This window comes from Bos grunniens, chromosome 22 (genome assembly GCF_055505025.1).
Source record: "Bos grunniens cultivar Pamir isolate PY7600 chromosome 22, Bosgru_T2T1.0, whole genome shotgun sequence".
NCBI classification, from domain to species: domain Eukaryota; kingdom Metazoa; phylum Chordata; class Mammalia; order Artiodactyla; family Bovidae; genus Bos; species Bos grunniens.
This window is the reverse complement of record NC_141186.1, coordinates 28,392,027-28,415,123: the sequence shown is the minus strand read 5'-3', so window position 1 is coordinate 28,415,123 and position 23,097 is coordinate 28,392,027. Positions and strand designations below refer to the sequence as shown.

At 41.9% G+C, this 23,097-nt stretch overlaps 1 protein-coding gene across 2 annotated transcripts in view; it reads right to left on the bottom strand.

The window, feature by feature from the left end:
• The window catches only part of PDZRN3 (PDZ domain containing ring finger 3), a 494,666-nt gene that overhangs the window by 342,701 nt on the left and 128,868 nt on the right, over positions 1–23,097 (bottom strand). Inside the window, exons 2-3 of one of the 2 annotated variants that reach the window (XM_086366714.1) lie at positions 3,716–3,813; positions 1,924–2,007 (exon numbers count right to left, since the gene is read on the bottom strand). The gene's annotated coding sequence lies outside the window, so the exon portion shown is untranslated. The remainder of the gene's footprint in view (positions 1–1,923; positions 2,008–3,715; positions 3,814–23,097) is intronic. The other variant, XM_086366712.1, reaches the window with a different exon arrangement.

Sequence of the window (23,097 nt, the reverse complement as noted above, 5' to 3'; positions counted from 1 at the left end):
CCTGGGATTTCTTTGGAGGGAATGATGCTAAAGCTGAAACTCCAGTACTTTGGCCACCTCATGTGAAGAGTTGACTCATTGGAAAAGACTCTGATGCTGGGAGGGATTGGGGGCAGGAGGAGAAGGGGACGACAGAGGATGAGATGGCTGGATGGCATCACTGACTCGATGGACGTGAGTCTGAGTGAACTCCAGGAGTTGATGATGGACAGGGAGGCCTGGCATGCTGCGATTCATGGGGTCGCAAAAAGTTGGACACGACTGAGCAACTGAACTGAAGCCCTATTTTAGATCACTAAACCTTATTTTATCAGAAATGATTTTAGCAACTAGTAAGAGTAAACCCAACTTCAAGTGGCCTATAAAATAAGTCAAGGTTTATGAAGGAAGAGTACTACCGCAGTGGCTCAGAGCCTCAGTGATCTAAGAGCTAGCTTACCAGTGGGTCCCTGGGCCCTTTTTAATTCTGGGTGCCTCATAGTCACAAGATGGTTGCTGTAGCCCCAAACACCAAGTCTGAATGCAAGCAAGAAAAATGTGCGATGGAGAGTACCAGATATATTTCTCCTCTCTCACCAGGAAAGTAAACATTTACCCAGAAACCCTAGCAGAAACGTGATGACAGCCTATTGGACAGAACTGGGCCAAAGGCGACTCCTTGCAACAAGTAAGGAAAACAAGTATTTGTTTTTGTCCTAGAAAACAAGTATTTAGCCGGGCACACTGCTGTTTTGAACAATCTGGGTTACCGTAGCAAGGAAGAAGAAGGAAGCGGACGTAGCTACCGCACTTACACTTGTCTTTATATTTTCCTTTTAAAAGTGGTATGAGATTCTGGATGCTAATTTACAGGCTTTTTCTGTGAGAATTACAGCAGAAAGCAGACAACAGCAACAGTACAGCCGTCAATTTCAGCATCCATTATGCTGTAGTTGTTGGTCAGACTTCTAGATCAGGGTTGGCAGTTTATGTCACATGAAACAAATCTGACCCATGGACTGTTTCTTTAAGGCCACCATCTTAAGAAGGGTAAATTTCACATCTCTAAAGGGTTGCAAAACAAGCAAGCAAGCAAACAAATGACAATGTGTTTGCAACAAAGATGCTAAATCGCCCACGAAGCTTCAATCTATTTACTTTCTGGAAAACCTCTGTTGACCTTTTGTGGTCTGTGGACAGCCCACTCAGGCTGTCATTATCTTTGTCTTTGGGTCTCTCTGACAGGGTCTGGCACATCCTAGGTGCTCAGAGCAAGTGTAATAAATGGATGTAGAAAGAATGTCATGAACGACTACATAAATTGTGCACCCGTGTTCTATCAAGTGTTTTAGGTTAATACAGAGTTTCCACTTAATTTCCCTTAATCTTCACAGTTAGCCCTGATGACTGATGCCCAGGTTTCTTTAGCTAATGAAGCCTGCCCAGGAAGTTTTAAGCATCCTGGAAAGGTGTCTGACCTGGAAACATCTTGTTTACTTCTTTCCCTCGTTTACGCTGTATGATGGCATGGCTCCTGGCTGTCTTATTCACTGACTACTGAATCTCTGGGTCTCAAAAAATATTTGCTCCGTGAATGAGTGAATGAATTTGAGCCTTCCCACAAAGTGGGGTCGTGTTTTAATGGGTCAGTCATGCTCCTTGCCCTCATTGCGTTGGGGATTGATGTGAACTTTATTTACCTGTTTTGATTTCCTAAGCAAAGAACTATTCCTCATACTCATGGTACTTTGTGGGCCCGTTCAGATCTGAATTCAGATTTACCACTCAGGCCCCTGGGAAATCTGTTCCCTAATTCTTATGGGATATATATAGGTGGGCACAAGAGCACTGTTCTCACTGCGTATACATAGGTATTCAATCTTTTCTTTACATCCTCCAAGGTTTCTCTCGACTACATGCCAGCTAATTAATTTGCGAACTCACCCATCATCAAGCAACATCTGAGCCTCCTCTGCATCAGGCAAGGTGCTGGGATTCATTAGTTCCTGCTCCAGAAAGACATATGACCTAGATGGGGAGACAGATAACAAGCAAATAAACAGCATGTGGTTTTCCATATACAGACTCGGAGGTGACATTTTGAGGTTGATTTTCTTTGTGTGCTTCTTTTGAAGAGTACCTTGTGTAAGGAGGTGGCATCCATAGGGAGCCAGCTCTCTACTGATGAAGCTGATCAGGACAAAAGAATTTGGTTAAACAAACCAACCTTCATGTCTTAGGAGTGTCAACCACAGGGTGATTTACTGCTCTGATACTTGGCTTTGTTTTCCTGGTTAGACACCTGCTAGGTCTTGGTAGGGAAACACAGGCAACAGAGATGGGGTGAATGGACCATTAGGCCTCAACGTCATCTGAGTCCTAGTCTGCACACACACAAGTAACAGCATTGTTAAACTCATGTGGTTTAATATTGGTGACATTCAGCAATTTTTAAAATACACTTTCTACTTCGAGATAATGTTACATTTACAGAAAAGCTGCAAAGACAGTAAAGGGAGTTCTTCTAACATTATCATCTGCAAAAACTAGGAAATTAACATTAGGACACTACTATTAACTAAACTAGATTGTGTTCAATTTCACCAGTTTTCCTCCATCCCAGAACTAAATAGTATATTTCATGTTATTCACTGGGGAGAAAGAACTATAGGTAGAAGTGTTTTTTTTCTTTTAAAGTCTGTAAGTACATGCAGTTACCTTTTGAAATTGCTTTGTTGCTGTATAAATGAGTATAAAAAGAAGATATAGCCACTAGTTCAAAATTTTCTTAATATGAACCTATGCATGTCAAAAATAATTCACCATATTTAAAACAGAGACTGACAAAGACAGGTAAATTATTTAGAAGAATTAAAAGCATAAACTTCTTTGGCAATAATCATTAAAGAAGTTGAAGCACATGCCAATAAAATATTCCAGCAAAGGGTAGTGATGGCCTACTAAAATATGCATTTCAAACACATTAAGTGCCCTATGGAGACTAGCTTTAAGTGATAAACATTTATTTAGAAAAAACTCTTCTAACTCTGATTCATGAAACTCTGTTCTGTAAATTCCCCAACATCACGTATAATTAGGATTGCCTGTAAAAACATTTTCTACCTAACAGTCTGAGATTTTTCTCTGCTAGTTTTAGCCAATAAATAATTTTTATGGACAAACCAGGGAGATACTGACAGATTTGCGATGTCTGAATGGTGTCTCTCTACTGAATTATATTTAAGTGTATTAAGCCTATGTGGTCATGTCACCTCCCTACACTTCAGTTACTTTATGCCTGAAAGCTGCTCCTTCATGGAAAAGAAGTTCCCTTCGCCTTGCACACATTCCAGAGGTTTACTTCCTTTCAAACCAGACTTCAAATAGGTTTCCATTCTGTACTTGGCCCTAAGATTAGCCATGGGATTAACACGGAGTATTTGAAACTATGAGAAGAACGTACATTTGGTATTTGTAAAGATTTTAGACAGCATGTATTTGTGTTTTCACTTTAGCCACAAAGTAGCCTGACTCTGTTCAGTGTTTCTCAAAGTCTACTTCTCAAGAAGAGAGCGTAGAGGGAAGGGCTGAGAACGTGGACATTGGAACCACGCAGTGTTTTAAACCTGAGCTCGGCCGCTAGCTGTGTTGCCATGAACCACATTACTTAATATTGCTGAACCTCAGTTTACCACTCTGTAGCATCACCCTGGTGGCTCAGCAGTAAAGAACCTACCTGCAATGCAGAAGATGCAGCAGGAGCTGCGGGTTCGATCCCTGGGTTGGGAAGATCCCCTGGAGAAGGAAATGGCAAACCAACTCCAGTCTTCTTGCCTGGAAAATTTCATGGACAGAGGAGCCTGGTGGGCTACAGTCCCTGGGTTTGCAGAGTTGGACACAACTTAGCCACTATAATAGCAACAATGTGAGAATAGTAACAGTAAGCCCTACTGCCACTGGGGGAATTAGTTGATGCTGAAAGCCTGTAACACAGGATCTGGAATGTAGTTAGCACTCCACACACATGGAGCTTCTACTTTGTATTCTATGCTTTTCTTCCTTGGAATGTTTGGGAAGCACAGAGCTTAATTTAAAATAATCGTTATTTAAGTTTCTGATATATTTCAGAATTACCCACACATTAAAAAGCATCAAAATGATTGTTTTCTTCCCCTGAAAAGACTGGCAATGCTGAATCTGAAAAGTATATGAATTTTGCCTTCATTGATATGATCTCTAATAACTTAACCCATAGAGTGTTTCTTATGTGCCAAGTAACCTATTTCATGGAAATTATTTTAATCTGCACAGCAACTATATGAAACACTCGGTTGGCCAAAAGGTTCATTCAGTTAGTGACTATGTTGTTCAATAAAGTCATTGGTGAAAAGGAAAAATGTCTTATTTTTAAACCAAATGAACTTTCTGGCAAGCCAACAGTTAGTATTTTGAGAACACACACACAAACACACACAAAAGAAGGAACAGAAGCTTAGAGATGTTAAGCGCCTGCCTGAGGCCACACAGTACTGATGGAGGTGTGAGTGCTGGCTTTCAAATTCATGTCTGATTTATTTCAGAAGTCCACTCTCTGTACCATTATGCTATTCTCTTTTGGCAACCCCACACATATTGCTCTCTTCCTCTCTCTCCTCTTTTTTACACTGGTGATATATACTCAATGCCTCAACTTCCTCTATGGTATAAGTTATCGATTGCTGCGTAATGAATGACCCCAAAGCTGAGCGGATTAAAACAACAAACATTTATTATTTCTCAGCTTCTCTGGGTCAGGAGCAGCTTAGCTGAGAGATTCCACCCCAGGGTCTCTTGCATCAGCTGGGGCGACAGTTGTCTACAGAACTGACTGGGTGTGGAGGATCCACTTTCAGGTTGGCTCACTCCTGTGACTTTGCCAGGAGGACTCACTTCCCCACCAGCTATTGGCAGGAGGCCTCGGGCTCTTGCCACATGGACCTCTCAATAGTGCCTCTTAAGTGGCCTCATGTCATGGCAGCTGGCTTTCCACTGAGTGAGTGATCCAACAGAGAGCAAGATAGAAATCAAAGTGCCTTTTCTGACCTAGCCCTGGAAGTTACACTCATCATTCCAGCACCATCCTGTTAGTTACGAAGGCCAGCTCCATCCAGCATGGGAGGGAACCACATGAGGGTGTGGGTCCTGGAAGGTAAGAATCTTTGGAGACTGGCTCCAACACCTACCACTAAGGAAGCTGGCCAAGACACCTACTATTCCCTTCTTTCTTAACTCTCAGTACTTATCTCCTCCTTGCCTGGGATTTTAGAGACTTCCAATAGATTTTATAATTCCCTTCTTAACTATAATATTTTTAATTTGGGGGGCTGGATTTAGCAATCCTTCATCATTCCCTACTTTTTTCCCTTGGTTTTCATTCGGATCCAGTCCTTATTAGCATGGTCCAGGGCACATCTGGTGGCCACTTAACATACCCTTGTGACCTGAATGAACACATTCACTGAACGAGCTCTTGATTTCCTTCCCCTGCTGCCCTTCTGAAGGGCTGACTTGTCACTAGGGCTCAGCTGCCATCTGGGCATATTTGGGCAAGCTGATGTGTTTTATTTGGCTCACACACGATTAAAAAAATTGAACCAACGTTTGAAAGTTAGGAGGTTTCACACAAAAATATGAGTTCCTGCTTCTCTTGAAAAACACGAATCCCTGGCATGAAAACGTCTACTGGAGCTAAGAAATGAGGGTCCCCTTTAGAGATGCAAGTGCCCTTCCATTGACCAAGGTCCCCAGCTTTTTGTTTCTCTTTCCCTGACACCAAGGCTCTGGCAGCTTGTCATTCATTACTGTGATTACAATGTTAGTTTAGAGTACAGGAAGGTCTCTAAAACTTACGGCTCTATCAAAATGGGGAAATGAAAAATAACCCACGTGTCCATGTGATTAAAAAAATAAATACCTGCCTGGCTGAAGTAGCCAATAGAGTTTATAAACTATATTCTCTGCTCCCAAGGTCAAGAGAGTGATTTCATCCCGTAGTTTTTCAGTAGGGCTGTGAATCCTTATCTTTGGTATCTTTGCTTTCTTATCCGTCCAGGTTTGCAGTGGCAAGTGAAGTCCATGTTCAACTGCAAGACTGACTTTTCTACTGGCATGTGGTGGATAAAATAGCCATGGAAAGAAACCACCAGCTTCTTCTGTTAATACTACATCTGCACACACACAAATCATTTTGGTTTGTTCTAGAAATCCATATGGCCAAGGCTTCAGTTCTACTGTTGGGAACTGTTCTTCAATTTTTACTCATCTCCCTTTTTAGTACACTTCAGCATATCTAGATCAGAGTCAGATTCTATGTGTAGAGCAATGGACGAATGGGAAGACGAAGGTGGCCTTGTTCAATGGGTAGAGTTGTAGGTAAGAGTTGAAGGATGCTTATCTCCCCTGAGACAAATCAAAGTTTAGGCTGAAGAGAAGAAACAATTTGTCATCACAGAGCTAAGGGAAGGAAAGGAGATAAACTAGATACAATTGTGTAACTAGTGTGGATTGGCAGGTCAACCTGAAAGTGAATGGAAATTCAGAAGATCTTCAGGTTTACTTATCTGAGTTATTAGTTTGTTGTTAATAACAGAGACCCAATGAAACAATTAGGGATTTACTTTCTCTCATTTAAAAGAATATTTATAACAGTCATCCAAGATTACTATGGAAGTTCCCTAGAATCCTTGCGGGTCCAGTTTTGTACTGCGTTTGGCTCTGGCAGCCATCAATGCGTGAGCTCCATCCTTAGGTCACAAGATGGCTGCCGGAGTTCCAGCCATCAAGCCAGCTTGCTGAGTAAGAGGAAGGAGAACAGAAAGGGCTCTCCCAGATACCCCAAGCCCCAAACTTGTGCATCCCTATATATAAGGGAGGATAGAAATGTATTCATTCAGCTGAACACATTGCTTAGGGTTCTGGTACTAAGGAACAAATGATGAATAAATGTAACAAACTATGCCAAATCTACTTAAGAAAAGTAATTACCATTCACTGACTAAGACATGCTGGTGCCGTGCTATGACTAATCCTTACTAGATAGTAAAAAACCCATACTGAATAAGAAATAGTACGTTACTTTGCACTATAGACAAGGAAACTGAGGCTCAGAGAGGTTAAATAACTTGCCTAATGCCACACAGTAATATGCGTGCATATTCAATCACATTGGACTGTTTGTGACCCCATGGACTGTAGCCTGCCTCCTCTGTCCTTGGGATTCTCCAGGCAAGTATACTGGAGTGGGTTGCAATTTCCTCCTCTAGTGAATCTTCCTGACCCAGGGATCAAACATGTGTCTCCTGCAGTGCCTGCATCGGCAGGTGATTTATTTACTACTGCCACCAGGGAAGCCCAAGCCCATATAGTAAGTAGGTCAGCATTTCAGAAACTGCTGATTTGTCCCTGGAAACTTATGTGACGTGAGATATGTTGGTAAACGCTTAGAGTTTCTCATTTTTCTTAGTGTGGTATGAATCCTGCAGACCAATATGAACCTTCTACCATGAACTCTTCTGTTCTTTACTATTGAGATTTAAAATCATAATAAAACAGTGGTTAAAAGCCTTTGAGAACTTTAAGAAAGTGATAAACTGTCTTTCGATTTTCTCCATTCCTCCACATTTAACTAAGCAGTTTTCAGGGCCCTCCAATAGACAAAGTATTTTCCTTGAAGCTGTGTTCCCATATGTGTACTTTGCTCACTAAAATCAAGACCTGCCTCCCAGGTGGATATCCCTTGCTCTTATTTATGCATTTTGTCATTCCCGGATGAGAAGTAAGTTGTACCTATTCTACTCAAACCGCGTATAAATTTTGTTCTACAAACTAGGACACAATTGTGAATTGCCTACTGTCGAAATCAGAGCATAGTTTATCGTCTTAATACACTACTTCATTGTTATTCATAAAGTCAAACTCAGCGATTTACCAGTGAAATTTTCAAAGAAAGCGTATTAACTCATGAAACTCATGATGGGAAATGTGGAAGTCTAGCAAGACTAAGCATAGTGTCATGGGCTTTGTTTTCTGTAGAGAACAAAAGAAGGGATTTTCTCAAACCCAGGAAGGAAACAAGTCACACCTGGGAGGCTGAGCGGTGGATCAAATGTTCAAAGCTTGGATGAAATAATACAAGCCATTGTCCTCTCTACCACACTCCCGGCGTGAGCTAAAAAAGATTTATTATTGCTAAATCCTCCAGTGTCTTTCTTAGAATCTTCCAGAAAGGAAACTCAAAGCTTGCTGTGTTAGCATAACTTTTGAGGAGCCTGAGTGCCAGTATTCAGAAAACACGAGGATTGAATCTTTCCAAAGGCAGTGATTGCTTTTCCTTGTTCACTGTATATGTGGCACCAAGCACATAGTGCTGTGCTTAGCTGCTCAGTTGTGTCCACCTCTTTGTGACCCCATGGACCATAGCCTGCCAGGATCCTCTGTCCATGGGGATTCTCCAGGCAAGAATGCTGGAGTGGGTTGCCTGCCCTTCTCCGGGGGATCTTCCCAACCCAGGGATCGAACCTAGGCCTCTCGCTTTACAGGCAGATTCTTTACCATCTGAGCCACCATTGAAAGCTAATAAGCACATGGTAGGCACTCATGAATTTACTCAATGAGTGGATGAAAGAAAATACTGAGAAGATTTCTTAGTTTCTTTTACAGTTTGAGGATCTTATTAGGGTCATGCCTGCAGCTTCCAGACCTCAAAGCCACCTCATCACTTGCTACTCTTTTGATACCTGGACTCCATATGCCTTGGCCTACTGAAATGGTATTGAAAATCAGCCTTGTGTTACTTACACTAACTCCTTGACCTTCTCCCAGACCTTTTTCTACCTGGTCTGACAGCAGCATTGGTCAAGGCTGGCTTGACCTCTGAGCAGTCTCCTCCCTTAGTTTCTGTGGTGCCTTGGTTTTTATTTTCTTTGGCTGCTTCTTGTGGCATATGGGATCTTAGTTCTCTGACTAGGGATTGAACCCATGCCCTCTGTATCAAGAGTGTAGAGCCTTAACCACTAGACCACCAGGGAAGTCTCAGGGCTACAGGATCTTGACTGTCCTTCGCCTTCTGCGACCTTATCTCTGTCTTTCTCTGAATTTTCTTCCATTGTTATACGGAAAGTCATTTCACTGATACTCAACTGTTCACTGAGATCTCCTCCCGCCTTTCTAAAATTCTCTCCCTGGTGATCTTGTCTCTATATGTTTCCTCAAATATGCTCCTAACCTCACTTCTCTGCTCTGCTTTTTCCTCTATTCTCACCTCACACTTTCATTATCCGGCTTCTGGAGGACTTTGCCATGCATGTCTACAGTGGAAGTGATTACCTCATCTATACACACACACAGAGTCACACATACACTCACAGAGTCACACATACACTCATACACCCTCACAGTCACACACACACACTCACTACGATGGGTAATTTTATATGTCAACTTGACTGAGGCATGAGGTCCCCAGATATCTGATTAAATGTCATCCTGGGGTTGTTGGTGAGGGTGTTTCTGGTTGGGATTAATAAGACTCAGTAGATGGTGTAAGGCAAAATGCCCTCCCCAGCATGGCTGGGTAGAATTCAATCCCCTAACGGTCTAAATAGAATAAAAGTTGACTAAGAAAGAATTCTTTGTCTCCACCTGATGGTCTTTGAGCTGGGACATAAGCCATTTCTTTTTTATCTTTTTTGAATAATTCATTTATTTTACTTGGAGGATAATTACTTTACTATATTGTGATGGTTCTTGTCATATATCAACATGAATAGGCCATGGGTATACATGTGTTCCCCCATCCTGAACCCCCCTCCCACACCCCTCCTCACCATATAACTGGGTTGTCCCAGAGCACTGGCTTTGGGTGCCCTGCTTCATGCATCAAACTTACACTGGGGTCATGTATTTTTTGCCTTTGAACTTGAACTCAGACACAGATTTATACAATCAGCTTTCCTGGTTCTCAGGCCTTCAGTCTTGGACTGGAAATTATATCACTGGATCTCCTGGCTTTGGAGTCCTCAGCATCCTAATCAATTGAGCCAATTCTTTATAATCTCTCCATGTATAGACACAAGTCTAGAGATATTGCTGTCCCTATAAGTATCAGTAGGATTTGTATGTCCTGCTGCATCCTATTTATTCTGTTTCTCCAGGGAACCATGACTGAGGTTTGAGGTCCCAGCTCAAAGACCATCAGGTAGAGACAAAGAACTCTTTCTTATTCAACCTTTTATTCTATTTAGACCTTTAGGGGATTGAATTCTACCCAGCCATGCTGGGGAGGGCATTTTGCTTTATACCATCTACTGAGTGTGTACTCCCACAGCCACCCCTGCTCACACTCACATAAGCAGCTCCACACTAGTGGACTTCCTCCATTCTGGACTCTGCATCACAACCTCAAGGAACAGTCTTCAAGGTAGCTTTGGTCCCCCCAACTCCTTCATTCTTTAAAGCCATCCAGTTGTGAAGTCCTGTTGGTGTTTCCTTTCATGTCTTTTAAAGACAATTTCTTCCATTAAAAAAATTATTAAAAAAATGTTTTCTGGAAAGGCTGCGAAATAATACAGAGAATCCCCATACACCCATTATCTAGCTTCCCTTACTATTAACATCTTATGCAACTGCTGTACAACTAACAAAACTAGGCAATGAACATTAGTACAATGCCATTTGCTCAACTACAGGCTTTATTAACATTTCTTCGATTTTCTCCTTGCTTCCCCCTCAGTTCTGTGACCTCTCTGCTGTACATTTCATGTCTCTCGGAAAGCTCTTTATCTTTCTCTGCCTCCTGACTGCCCATTTCGTAAAAGCTTATGGCCCACATGCTACCAGCTCTATCTTCCAAACATATTCAGAATCTGGCTCAATCCTACTCCTACTGCTAATCCCCAGTTCCAAGCTTCTGCCCTCTCACGCCTTGATTTCTGCAGGAACCCCCTACCAGTTTCACCCTCTTCCCTTCTCCCCACTACAGTCCAACCTCCACATAGTCCCAGTGATCTTTAAAAATGTTTATCAGAAGAATGTCCCTCCTCTCAAAGATGCTGCAATGACTGTTTCATGAAGGTCATAAATTGAGGTGCTTGGGAAACACTCAACTAGATCCGCTCTCCACCATCATCTCTCCACCCGGACATCTTTCTACTCTCACCTTCGCTCACTCCACTCCAGCCACAGTGACCTCAGCTAGAATATTCCAGTCACAATGAAGCTGTAGGGTCTTCATCTTGGCAGGATCCTCTGCCAGAATGTTCTTTCCCCAGATATTCACATGGCAAAGCCCTTTCACATGTTCACTCAGATGTCACCTTCTCAGTGAAGCCCAGTCTTGCCTTGAAAATGTCCAGCCTCCCTCATCGTGCTCTGCTTTCCCTGTCTTCACAGTGCCCATTACCTTCTAATAAACTGAAAGCGTTACTTGTGTTTGTACCTATGGCATGTTGTCTGTTTGAAATGGAAGTGTTAGGGAGGCAGGCATCTTTGTCTGTTTTGCTCACTGACATATTCTAAGCACTTAGCACAGAGCTTTGTACACAGCAGGTCTTCAGGAAATTTCTGGCAAATGATCGGAATGTCTATTCATAATGACCTCCCCCTACTATGTCATCCTATGACATATACGGTGTCTGAATGATCCTTTTGGCTCATACCAGGTATGCCCTGCCCTACTTCATTTCTAAACCCATAGCCTGTCTCCTCGGCAAGATTCTAAGTTTGGAGATATGATATTTGTAGATTTGTTCTGCTGAGAGTCCAGGCCACCATCTTTGGTTCAGCATTATAGTTTCCTTTGGAAAGTTATATTTTCCCCAGCTCTCAGACTGTGTGGTTCTGGTTGGGCTAACATTAGTTCCTATTCCAGGGATGAATAGTCAAAGCTATGGTTTTTCCAGTAGTCATGTATGGATGTGAGAGTTGGACCATAAAGAAGGGTGAATGCCAAAGAACTGATGTTTTCAAATTGTGGTGCTGGAGAAAACCCTCAAGAGTCCCTCAGACTGCAAGGAGATTGAACCAGTCAATCCTAAAGGAAAACTACCCTGAATACTCATTAGAAGGACTGATGCTGAAGCTGAAGCTCCAATACTTTGGCCACCAGATGTGAAGAGCTGACTTGTTGAAAAAGACCCTGATGTTGGGAAAGATTGAGGGCAGGAGGAGACAGACGATGAGATGGTTGGATGGCATCATTGACTCAATAAACCTGAGTTTGAGCAAACTCCAGGAGATAGATAGTGAAGGACAGAGAAGTCTGGTGTGCTGCAATCCATAGGGTCACAAAGAGTCAGACATGACTAAAAACAGCAGGGATGAATGTGTGATCCATAACCATCTAAGGAGAATATGACATTGTCTAGCAACAGGGATTGATTTGGGGATGTCTACTGGGGAATTTTTAGGTACTATTTCTGTTGAGGTGGTCAGAAGCTACCGGTGCTTCCCTTTGCCTCTATACTTCTGAGATCCTGACTAGAAATAAAATCTATATGGAGGAAAGTAGAGTCCAGAGATGGAGAGTGGCAGATTTGTGACACTATTCTTTAAGCACCTAGATCCAGTGATGTCAGAAGTCCATCACTAGAGTTTCCCAATTACAAGGGCCAAAATGTCCTTTTTCACTAAAACTGTACTTAAGTCAATGGTACAGTGCCCTATATTATTTATCTATTTCCAGCCTTGTTTCACAGAGGACTTAAAGAGGATTACAAATGTATACACAAATGTAAGGTTAAAAATATCTCAGGAAAACAAGACAAAAAATGTAAACAAATGCAAAGAAGAGGGAAAAAAGGTAAAAATGGATCTTAGTCCACAAGTATATACCAGGAAGTCCTGTACATTTTTAGTGGTTTCTCACACATTTAGCTCTGATCTTTGTAGACAAAAGTGTACAAGGTATAGACGAAAATGCAATTACAAGTGTTGCAGTGAACAAAAGCTAAAAGACAGGAGAATGTGAGATTTCAGAGTGGAGGGACTGGTCTCATGCATCACCTGTTTCTAAAACTTTGTGAGTTTATCTCCCCGAGGCAAGATCAACTTTATTTGTTTTCCTGTTTCACACACAGCTTTGAAATTGTAGGTGATTACTAGCTGTACACTGATTGATAAGCTCTCATTACTTTGAGTATTTTGTCCTCTTCAGCTTTCATCCATCAGCTCCACCATGCAGCCCACCCATGGGCCTCTCTGTTCACTGACCTTATCACTCCCTTGATTTCTCTGCTGTCTCAGTCAACCAGCTCTGAGTCTGTCTCCAGAACTTTGTCATCATCACCAAGAACTGTACTTTTTGCTCTTCTTCCAATTAATTTCCCCAGTGTACCAACCTATCCGTGCCTTCCAGACTTCCAAGTCCTGAATCTGCCACGCTGTCTCCTGCTGAGACATTTCGCACACCCTCCTTTCCTTCTTACCCCAGTGAACATCCAATGTCTGTCTCTGTCATTAATCCCTTGCATGTATCCTCAAACACATCACCCCTCACCAGGCACATCTATTTCTGGCTGTATCCCAAGCCTAACCCTCTGCCTCCTCCAGGGTTGGTTCCCAGCTGAGAAATAGAATTTGAAGAAAACATGCAACCACGCTGATGGGCTTCACACTGCATCCATAGCTGTGGTTATCAAGTGGATGCAGCCTAGTTCGCAACTTGGTTATGTTTCCTTATTTTCTGCTCTTACTTGTCTAGGTGACTCCTGCTCATTCAGTTTTCTCCTTTCCCCGAGACTGAGGTGGCAGAGAACTCTCCCATCTCTTACTCACTGCATCTGGATTTGATTCTCAGTCTGCCATCTGTTTCGATCCACGCTGATTCCCCACTGGGGTACCAGGTCCTTTGCTTTCCCACCCACTCAAGCACTTCCCTCCTGCAGATGACTCTGCTGTTTCCTACATAATCGAGTTCTCCCTCTCTTCTGGGTCATCTTGACTGGAATGAACACTCTTTTCTTTGAAAACCTTAGGTTCCCACTTCTACTTTCTGCTACTGTCTCCTCTCTGTGCTGTCTTTTATTAAGACTGCCCATTAGACTAGTGAGCTCTATCCACTGTTTTTCTTACTTTATACTCCATTCTTTCTTTACTCATTCTAGTTGGGTTTTCTTCCCCACCATTTCACTGAAACTGCTCTTGTCAAGGAGGCTACATTTTGCCAAATTTGGTAGTCCATTCTGTCTGTCTTGGAGAAGGAAATGGCAATCCACTCCAGTACTATTGCCTGGAAAATCCCATGGACAGAGGAGCCTGGTAGGCTACAGTCCATAGGGTAGAGTCAGACATGACTGAGCGACTTCACTCACTCACTCTGTCTGTCTGTCTTACTTGATCACTTAGCAGCACTGGACACAGTCAGTGGCTCCTTCCCTTTGGAAACACTTGTCTCCTCACTCCTCCTTCCTTTCTTATTGTCAAAATGTTAGAATCGCAGGGCTCAGCCTTTAATTTCCTTTTCTTTTCTCTCTGAACACACATCCCAGACAATATTGGCTTTGGGAAATGTCTCCCCTGATAATTCTTAAATTTATTCTCCAACGTGGACCCCTCCCCTGAACACCACCAGACTTGTAGAATCATTCAAAATTGCCACTTGGAAGTCTATGGCAGCTCATGATTTGTTCCAAACTGAACTAAACATGTCCTTCACTTTCCCCTCTTGGAAAATATCATCCCCATCCATTAAAAAAATACAATTATGAGTCATCCTGATTCTTCCCTTTTTTTTCACATCTTATATTCAATTTAATAGCAACTGAAGCTGGATCAACTTTCAAAATATATCTCAGATTTCATCACTTATCTCATTTACCATCAACATGTGAGTCTAAATTATCATCACCGTGTGTCTGGATTATAGTAGGCTCCGCCTGCTCTCCTTGTTTCCATTATTTCCTCCAAAACCTGCTTATTTAACTTGTATGCAGAGGACATCATGTGAAATGTTGGGCTGGATGAAGCACAAGCTGGAATCAACACTGCTGGGAAAGAGATCAATAACTTCAGATATGCTGATGACACCACCCTAATGGCAGAAAGTGAAGAGGAACTGAAAAGAGGAGAGTGAAAAAGTTGGCTTAAAACTCAACATTCAAAAAACTAAGATCATGGCATCCGGTCCCATCAGTTCATGCCAAATAGATGGGGGAAAAGTAGAAACAGTGAGAGACTTTATTTTCTTGGGCTCCAAAATCACTGCAGATGGTGACTGTAGCCATGAAATTAAAAGATGCTTGCTCCTTGGAAGAAAAGCTATGACCAACCTAGGTAGCGTATTAAAAAGCAGAGACATTACTTTGCCAACAAAGGTCCATCTAGTCAAAACTTTGGTTTTTCCAGTGATCATGTATGGATGTGAGAATTGGACTATAAAGAAAGCTGAGTGTTGAAGAATGGATGCTTCTGAACTGTGGTGTTGGAGAAGACTCTTGAGAGTCCCTCGGACTGCAAGGAAAACAAACCAGTCCATACTAAAGGAAATCAGTCCTCAATATTCATTGGAAGGACTGATGCTGAAGCTGAAACTCCAGTACTTTGGCCACCTGATGTGAAGAGCTGACTCATGTGAAAAGACCCTGATGCTAGGAAAGATTGAAGGCAGGAGGAGAGGGGGATGACAGAGGATGAGATGGTTGGATGGCATCATCAACACAATGGACATGAGTTTGATCAAGCTCCAGGAGATGGTGAAGGACAGGGAAGCCTGGTGTGCTGCAGTCCATGGGTTGCAAAGACTCGGACACAACTGAATGACTGAACAACAGCAGCAGCATTCTCCCTTTAAATCACTTCCCTCCAGCCACCAGGAGTTCTCGCTCCATGTTGAAAATGCCAAATCTGTTCCTGCCTCAGGACTTTTGTATTATTGTTCTTTCTGCCTGAAATCTTTCTTCCCCCAAAATCTTCACATGACCTGTTCACTTATTTTCTTCATTTTTCTACACGTCTCTTCCTTGGAGGGACCTCCCCTGACATTCCACCTGTAGTTACCTCCAAGCCCATCACTCCCTATCCTCTTGCCCTGCTCTCCTTTTCCTCACGCCACTTATCACAGGTGAAATAATTTTACAGATGTGCTTCTTTCAGGACTGTCCTACTAGAATGGAAATTCTCTGAGCACGTGAAATTTCCCTGTCTTATTCACTGTGGAATCCTAGCTTCCAGAACTGTTTTGAATGCAGTATGAATAAATATGAGTTAAATGAATGGAGAGAGTTGGTCATTTATTGGAATATGTCTTTGTACCAGACATAGGACAAGGTGTTCTGAAGGGATGAGTAAGCCAATTCCTACCCTCAAGAAGCTCATAGTCTTGGACAGTGAGTACCTCTCGACATGTCCTCCTTGGACCTGCAGCATCAGCACCATCTGGGAACTTATGAGAAGAAAGGCAGATTCTCAGGCCCTACCTGGAACCATTGAATTAGCAGCCCCGGGGATGGGGCAGCCCTCTGTGGTTTCACAAGTCCTCCTGGCAATCGTATGCTCTGTGGAGTTTGAGAATCACTGTTCAAGTGGAGAACTCAGACCTAAACAAGCGATTATCGTTTAGTGGGGGCCAGTGCCATTCGCAAAAGCCTAACATTTTAAAGAAATTCTTTGTTAAAAGTAAGAGGGCTGTGCCAGTACAAATAAATCGCTCCAATCTACTTGTCATTTTCCATTTTCTTATCCTTTCCGCTTTTCTAAAGGGAGTGAACAGAGGGGAAAGAAAAACAAAAACAAAAATAAAACACAAACAGCAGGCCCAAGACCAGGGAGCTGTAGCCTTGTTTAACCAGTTTTCTAAATCCAGTTAAACTAGGCTATAACTCTGGAGGCTGGCCCACGCTTTGTGTTGTTTAAACTGCAGAATCCCCACGGGAATTGGAACAAGAGGCCCAGTGTTGCCTGGTCTGAGTCGGCAGCACACCTAGACAATGGGAGTTGCTCTCAAAACAAGGACTGAATCCACTGCGAAGGATCCAGACCTCAGGGGAAGGTTAGCTTTGGTCCAGGAAAGCAGGCCAGCTGATTTTGGCCCACCTCTGTCTGCACTGCCCACCTGGAGCACTCGAGGTTTCAGCGCGTTCACGAGCTATTGTCAGCACGGTTTTTAGTGACCACCAGTGGACTGTCTCTCTACCACCCTGATGAATACTGATCAGCCACTATAGTTCCCTCTGATTTTAGCTCCACATAAGAGAAAACTCCCCTGGACATTTACACTTCATATTTACCCTCTGAACAATACTTGGTGAGCCAGTTTCATTGGCCTGAATACCCCAGACTTGCTATCAGCTGATAAATCAGCAGAAGGCAGTTAGAAAATTAATCTTCATCTTGTTTTAAAACTTGGAGGAAAAAATAAGGAAAAAAGAAAAAGAGTTTGACTAGGTTTCAAAGCACTGAAGTGACTGGCCATTTCAAAATTTCCAAGATGTCAGCTGAAGCCCATATGAAAACAGTTAAATGCTATTCTAAGAGAATCCAATATTCTAGGAATATGATAGGGGACGTTGAATGGAAAAATCTGTAATTACTATGTTCGTGTTTCATGGTAAAATATATTCAAGATTAACTGTATTCTAATGGAATGGTACATGTATACAAAACATTTGGGAGCAGCTTGGTTGGGTGGGAAGGAGGAGTAATTTAATCAGGCCACAGATAGAGTTTTCATAGAATTCCTGGTCATAAAGCACTAGGCTTGAATTTCTTCTTTCACAACTTTGAGCCACTGGTCATGAAATCAGCATTGTTAGGGAACAAAGCTGGGGTGCAGCCGGGTCATTTCTGGGCTACCCGTGTGAGGCCAGACTTGACCTAGTGGTGAGGTCAAGGGGGGTGGTGAGGGTCAACACAGATGCCCAAGGTATAGCTCATATACATAAAGCCCTGTGTGGGTTTCCCAGGCATCCACTGACTTTGGAAACCAGTCAGTTTCTCTGAAAATATACACAACCTTAAACCACAGGCCGAGTTTTCAGTATGTTGTAAACATTCTCACAGCAAGAGCAAAAATAGCCCCCTTTGATTCATGGCCTGCCAGTGCTTGCTCTGAAGAGTGGCTGAGAGGAGCAGAGATGCTGGGAGAGTAAAAAAAGTGAAAAAGAGAGACAGAGGCAGAGAGAGAGAGAGAGAGAGAGAGAGAGAGAGAGAGAGAGAGAGAGAGAGAAAGCAGGAGAATAGCACTGAGAGAAAGAGACAGATAGAGGTCGAAAGGAGCGATTTCAAAGCAAACCAGCAATCCTAAGTACCCTGGAATTTTCAACTTCCTAAAAAATTCAGTGGAAAAGGGCAAAGCTTACTTACTCCTCGGCTAATACTAAGACACCTTGGTTGCCTGAGGGTGACTGGCATTGGCAGAGCTTCTGGCAGGCTGCCTGCCTCGCACCATGACTGTAGAATTTCTTTTGGAGTTTGGATTCACACAAATATGAGCATTAGGGAGAAAACAGTCCCGCTGACCTTCAGAGTGAATTTCTCAACTGGGCTCATCAATACATCATTATTATGAAGCAAGGAGGGGTTTTCCAGGGTTTCCCAAATCACAATGCATCTTGTGCTTAGAGACAAAATATAACTGGAGTCCATTCACAGATTGTAGAAAGGGAAAAAACACAAGAAGAAATAGTGTTCATGATATTTCTCATGTGCACATATAAGAGGAAAAGATATTCAAAAGAAATAATGTTGATTATGCTAATATTTTATTTTTGAAGGTTTTTTAAATTTTTAGTTAACGGTATTGTCTTATTATTCCCTATAGGGTTCACTGCAAATTTACTGAGTTAAAGAGTCATGCTTTTTATAGAGGCCTTTTTAACTGAGGTTTAAAAACCTTACTACCCGTTTAAAGCCATCTCACTTTCACATCACTCAAAGGAGTTGGCTCTTGGATCTCACAGACTCAATTTTAAAACGGATACTCACTGTTTCAGTCTACCAGACTTGCTCAATTTAATGATATATGTGATTTCAGGGGGCTTCCGAGGTGGCTCAGTGGAGCTCTAAGACCTTGACCATCTGATGTGAAGAGCTGACTCACTGGAAAAGACCCTGATGCTGGGAAAGATTGAAGGCAGGAGAAGAAGGGGACGACACAGGATGAGATGGTTGGATAGCATCATCAATTCAATGAACATGAGTTTGATCAAACTCTGGGAGATGGTGAAGGGCAAGAAAGCCTGGTGTGCTGCAGTCCATGGGGTTGCAAAGAGTCAGACACGACTTAGAGACTGAGCAACAACGACCAGTGCAAGGAGACGCAGGAGATTGGGTTCAATCCCTGGGTTGGGAAGATCCCCTGGAGGAGGAAATGGCAACTTGCTCTAGTATCCTTGCCTAGAGAATCCCATTGGATGGAGCCTGGTGGGCTACAATCCATGGGGTCGCAAGGAGTCGGACACAACTGAGCAATTGAATATATACACACATGCACGCACGAGTGATTCCAGGAACTTCACAGATCACCAAGAAAGCTCTGGTTTTCTGCTTCAGCTTGGAACTTGGGTTCAAATCCCAGGTTCACAGTTAACTGTCTAACTTTGGAAGAGTTAAATATTTTCTCTGTAATTCAGCATCCCCAGTTGTAAAATGGAGATAATAATAATACTTGCTACACAGGGTTGTTGTGGAGGTTAAATGAAATGATACTGACAAGCACTTAGAATAATACCTAGAATATAGTAAGTGCCATAGAGAAACATTAACTACTATTCTGAGTCAAATGTGCATTCCTACATTTATTTTTATTGATCAACTACTCTGTGCCACACTTCCTCTGACCACAGAGTCTTTGAAACTACAGTTCCCTTTGCCTGGAATGTTTCTCTCCTTTTGTTGGATTAAATTATATCTATCTTTCAGCTATTAGTTCAAATGTTAAGTTCTATTCGAAGCCTTTTCATGAACCTCTGGAAGAGATCAGATTATTAATGTCCTGAGTCTCTTGGCTTCACAGCATTATTCAGAGTTTGTAATATGCTTTCGACTTTTATTATTTGATTCCTGTATACCCCTCACTAGACCATGACAATGTACTCCATGCAGATTTTGGTTCACCATTATGTTCTCAATGCCCAGCAGAAAGTAATGCTCACTATATAATGGTGTTCTGAACCAGTGGGCAAGGGTGCCATCCCCATGCTGAGTATTAATGAAAGATCATTGATCCCTGCCCTCAAGAAGCTCAGAGTCAACCAGAGGTTGGAGACCAGTCTCAAATCAATCTCATTTGTCCAAATGAATAATGAGAAGCCTGACAAAAGAAAGCAACGATGTGCTGGCTCACACAGCTCACCAGCTTCATTTCTTGCTGTGGCAGCTCCAGACAATTTGAGGGCATGGTCCAGGAACAACGAGAATCTCTCTAGCAAAGCAAGACGATGGGTCCCTTCAGGAAGCTGCATTTGGGAATCCTCAATTCATATTTACTCTCTGGTCAAATCTAGTCGCTGGTTAGCTAGAAACCCCAGGAAGTTTCTCTTAAGTTTTGTGTCCAGATGTTTCAGGCTGTTACTAATAGTACTTCTGCAAACTTTTCTTCTTAAAAAATAATTTTACATTTCAATTGTGAGTTCAGTGCTATTTGTGATTCTGAGGTCTACTTTTTTTGGAATTCGGCCTAAATCTACTGTTTCATGCATAACGTTTGACTGCATCTTTAACTCCTGCTTAGTGTTCACTTCCAGGCATACACACTCCATCTGTGTAGTACAGAGGGAAGTGGAGATTGGAAGACTGTATCTCAAAAAATTAAATCAGTTGAACCTGTATCTTTACCTTTTTTTTTTTTTTAGCTTATAAGAACAAAAGCCTTACAGTGATGAACATTATCAACATGCATTTATTAAATGCTTACTATCTTTCTTAGTGGGTCCTAAAATTTAGGTCTTTAGGCTGTAGGACTTTAACATCTCTGCTACCAGCTGACTATATGACATTGGGTTGATCAATTTCTTAATGTATTATATCCTAGCCTTTTCTCTGAACTACAGGGATAATTGTAATACCTGCGTTCTCAGGCTGCTATGAGGTTTAAGCGTGCTAATCCATATGGTGCACTAATAAATGCACCAGAATAATAGGAATAAAGATGCTGACATTGACAACATGCTCCTCAATTGTCCACTACTACCTCAGTCTAGGAATTTAAAGTTCTCCTGGATTGAGGTGTATCTGGCTGTGTGGTAGAAGCAACTCGCCTTATGTCTGGAGGAAGGAAACTTCAACTTAAATGCAATCTCTACAAACACTTTTTAAGGACAATGACCAACATACAAGTAAAAATGATCAAGCATGTAAGGAAACAAGCCACCAAGAGTAAGAAGCAGCAGAAGCAATACAGAGCAGAACCAAAATTATAAAGACTTCAGATATTGGACTCACAAATAAAATATAAAACAATGGTTTTAGAATGTTTAAATAAATAAAAGGCTAACTTAAGCATATCTTCAAGTTACTATCCAACTCCAGAAATGGCTGAGATGAATTCTGAGTATCCTTGTAGCAGAATGCCTTTTCTTTAGCTTCTCTATTCACTTTGGCCGTCTACTCCGCTTGCTCTCCCGAGTTCTACTTCTAGGTCTAGGCCTGGCCTTGATGTCAACGCTTATGGATTGGGGTCCTTTTTTGTATTTCTCTTTCCTAGAGGAAGAGGGTTGATTTTACATACTGCACTTCCTGAGCAAAGCTGGAAATCTTCCCAGGAAGGGATAGACATACTGGGACTTCAGTTTGTCTTATGGTAGTAATATTCCCTGCCCTCAATTCAACTTGGTTCCTATTTCACAGAAAAACAGGCCTCCAATTAGTTAAAAAATAAGGAAAGGTATAATTTCACTTAACAGAAAATCAAAAGGTAGGCTGGACTTCAAGTTAGGTTAATTAGCAATTCAGCAACAGACCCAGATTCTTTCTATCTGCCTTACTATTAAGACTACTGACTTCATTCTACAGCTAGCTATAATCTCAAGGTAACGGGCAGGGGCACTTAGACATATGTATACTTAATGCAAGCCCAGTCAGAGACAGTGAAAAACACACTTTCTAAGCTGGTGAATAAGTTTTCCCTATGATCTGATTGAGCCAACACAGGTCATGTGAATACTATGGTCTAAAAAGGTTTACTGATTGGCTTAAGTCTGAACCAGTCACTGCAAGGAAGAATTCATTTATGTAAAGTGCTTAGACCAGTGGTTCATGGTTCTCTAAGGGGATAAAACTAGCCTTGGGAGGAAATTTAAGTGGTTGTTACAGTCCTTGCAATGATTTAGGGGAAACAAGTGGCTGAGACACTAAAGGTCTCGCAAAGTATAAAGAGGACCACAGTAAAGTTACATACAATAATGAGTTGTCCTCTCACCTACAGGACATTAAAAAAATCTTTATTGAGATGTAATTCATATGCCAAAGAATTCATCTATTTAAAGTACATAATCCTTTTTTTAAAATATTACTCAAAGCTGTGCAACTATGATCACAACAAATTTTACAACATTTTGCCCTCTCTGTGGCAAATCTGCCCTCCCCACAGCTCAACCCCACCTCCCAACGCACATACCCTGGAAACCTAATCTATCTTGTGTCTTATTTATTTATTTAATTTTATTTTATTTTTAAACTTTACAATATTGTATTCGTTTTGCCAGATATGGAAATGAATCTGCCACAGGTATACATGTGTTCCCCATCCTGAACCCTCCTCCCTCTTCCCTCCCCATACCATCCCTCTGGGTTGTCTGAGTGCACCAGCCCCAAGCATCCAGTATCGTGCATTGAACCTGGACTGGCGACTCGTTTCATACATGATATTATACATGTTTCAATGCCATTCTCCCAAATCTTCCCACCTTCTCCCTCTCCCACAGAGTCCTCTTCTGGATATTTCATATAAATGGAATAAAACAAAATGCAGCCTTTGGTGACTGGCTTCTTTCACTTAGAATAATGTTTTCAAAATTCATCCATATCATAGCATGCATTAGAACTTCATTTAAGTGCAAAAAATACTTCATGGTATGGATATACCATATTTTATTTATCTATCACTTGAAGGATACTTGGGTTGTTACCAGTCTTCAGCTGTCACCAATA